Source organism: Mus caroli, unplaced genomic scaffold (genome assembly GCF_978045245.1).
Source record: "Mus caroli unplaced genomic scaffold, Mus_caroli_1 scaffold_9, whole genome shotgun sequence".
In the NCBI taxonomy this organism is placed as follows: Eukaryota; Metazoa; Chordata; class Mammalia; order Rodentia; family Muridae; genus Mus; species Mus caroli.
In genome coordinates, this window is record NW_028227264.1 from 9,448,077 (window position 1) to 9,450,875 (window position 2,799).

At 44.1% G+C, this 2,799-nt stretch overlaps 1 non-coding gene across 1 annotated transcript; it reads left to right on the plus strand.

Moving 5' to 3' along the window:
- The first annotated feature begins 927 nt into the window (after positions 1–927).
- LOC115032200 (U1 spliceosomal RNA) lies at positions 928–1,093 on the plus strand. The gene has a single exon (XR_003837857.1). It is a non-coding gene; the product is annotated as a U1 spliceosomal RNA (small nuclear RNA).
- Positions 1,094–2,799: the final 1,706 nt, after the last annotated feature.

Consider the following 2,799-nt stretch of genomic DNA (forward strand, 5'->3'; position numbering starts at 1 on the left):
AAGTCATAACCTTCTCTTAGGAGTGAGAAAACTTCCCTGAAGCCCAAAGCCTCCTGGGGGATTTCTCTCTTCTCCTTGAGGTTCCATAAGTAAATAAGATTGCAGAAGGGACTGCACCTAAGTTTGCATCTTAACAGGATTCATAGCCTTGTACCGTATTCCCAAGTCATCACTGCTGTAGAGAACACAACCATGAATGATCGTCAGAAATGGCTATTGGGTAGCCAGGAGCCCACGGGTACCTGTCAACTGGACCAATGGCCTCAAAAAAGACTGCTGTCTAATGAGCAGAAGTTCATGCCCACAGACACCAAGCTGCTGCACAACACACAAGAATTTCTCCTTGGAGAGTGTAATGTTTTGATTTTGGCTTGGTTTTATTTTAATTTTTTTATTAGTGTCCACAAGGTAATAGCCATTTACTTCCTCAACAGCCCCAGACTATCTGTGCTGCTAAATTAAAGGATTGGGTGCTTGTAAGCAGGAAATGTAGCTAATGTAGCTTTCATAGTTCTGAAGGCCAAGAAGTCCAAGATGGAGCGCCAATAGATTTGATGTCCGGTCAAGGGCTGTTTCTCATAAATGGTGCTGCCTAGGCACCCTCATGTGGAGGAGCAGACAGAAGGGTACAAAAAAGAACAATGCACCATGGTTCTTCAGACCAGTAGAGGATGGGCATACTCTACCAAGTCTTTTATAGAAGCAATAACTTACCTAATTTTGTAGTACCTGAGGAAATTAACTTCAGAAGTGTGGCGATTTATTTAATTCATGATTCTGGCAGTTCCAGCCCCATTAGAGTCAGCCTCTTTCACCTCAGCAGAGGTTAGAAACAGAGTTGAAATATAGAGATACTGTTTAGTTATCATCTATTTCTCTAGCACCAACAGACTTGTCCATATTTGTGGTGATTAATACTGATCATCAATACTTACCTGGCAGGGGAGATTCCATGATCACGAAGGTGGTTATCCCAGGGCGAGGTTTATCCATTAAACTTCAGATGTACTAAAATCTGCGATTTCCCCAAATGTGGGAAACTCGGCTGCATAATTTGCGGTAGTGGGGGTGGGGTACTGCGTTCCCACTCTCCCCTGAAAGAAAAAAAAAGAAAAAAGAAAAAGGAAAAAGGAAAAAAATACTGCTTGTCAGCTCAACAGGATCTAGAGTCACCTAGGACATGACCTTCTGGGCTTACCTGTAAGAAATTATCTTGATTAGGATAGCTGGGGTAGGAAGACCCACCTTAACTGTAGCATCATTCTTCAGGCTGGGGTCCTGAATGGAAAAAGGAAGGAGAAAATCCGCTGCGTACCAGCCTTCACCAGTAGTAACCTGTGTCCTCTCCATGGACATAGTGTAATCACCAGTCCCCGTGTCCTCTCCATGGACATAGTGTTTGTTTCATGCTCTTACAGAAACACCTCTGCATTGGGATGATCCATACCCTCAAACTAGAATCTAAAACACATTTCCCTTAAGTTGTCTTTGTTGAAATATTTTATCACAATGTCTTAAAGTTTATATTTCTGTGATAAAACACCTTGGCCAAAAAACAGGATGGAGAGGGAAGAGTTTAATTGCTTAAACTTCTGCACAATAGTTCAGCATTGAAGGATCCCAGGGCAGGAATCTAGAATCAGGAGCTGGTGCAGAGGCCATGGAGGGGCACTGCTTACTGGCTTGCTCCCTTTGGGTTGATCAGCCTGCTTTCTTATAGAACCCGAGACCACCTGCCCCGTTACAGTGCCACTCACATGGACTGGACCCTCCCCCTTCAATCACTAAGAAAACATCTTACAGGGTGCCTATGATGTGATTTTATGGAGGCATTGTCTCCATTGAGACTCCCTCCTCTCCAGTTATCTCTAAGCTGTGTCAAACTGACATAAAAGTAGGCAGCACATGCAGCAAAGAGACACGTAACTAAACAACAGTTAAATGCTTTTGAATATTGCTATACCAAAATAGAAAAGGTTGTTAGAGTTTAAAGTCATCAGTCTGGTGCCTCAGGAGGGTCAGTCCAAACTCAAGATGACTCCTGTCAGATGCCATAATGCATAGGCTGAGTTGGGGCCCAGCACTTGTGATACCACTCCTAAGATGACTGTGACACTCAGAGATCTTGAACACCACTAAGAGGAACAAGCAAGTTGGCCCTGGTTGTTGGAGTTGCAGGTGAGCTGACCTCGAGGGTATGAAATGAACATGGGAGAACTGGCCTTGCCACTCGTGTCTCATGCAGTGACATGGGCAAGGGAAAGATACCATCTCTCCCCTCCCCCCAGCTTCTTGCCATCTGTGGCAGCCAAGAGACCTGGCCCTGGGGTGGTGTCTTCAGCAAGGGGGCCTTGCCATGGAGAGCAACCTCTAGTCTTGGAAACAGACTAGAGGTTTGTTTGGAGATTCCCATGGGATACCTTTATCCAACAACTTAATTATATGTAACCCAATCCTGGTAATGGAAGCTTCATTTGGTGACAAGAAATGGCCATTTGGGGCTCTGTCTCCCCCATTGTTTGGTGATTTCCTTTTGGTTCACCTTTGTGTGTGTGTGTGTGTGTGTAAGCTTCTACTGTATTAAATTTCCACACTACCCCTCAAATGGTCCTGAATTAGTTGTCTCCCTCTATATAAAAAGAAACTTGGATCTTGATCTGTAAGATTTTTTTTAAATCAGAGAAGATAAAACTCCACTGTGTGTGTGTGTGTGTGTGTGTGTGAAAGAGAGAGAGAGAGAGAGAGAGAGAGAGAGAGAGAGAGAGAGAGAGAGATCTAGTGGAATGGAAGTAGGTCATC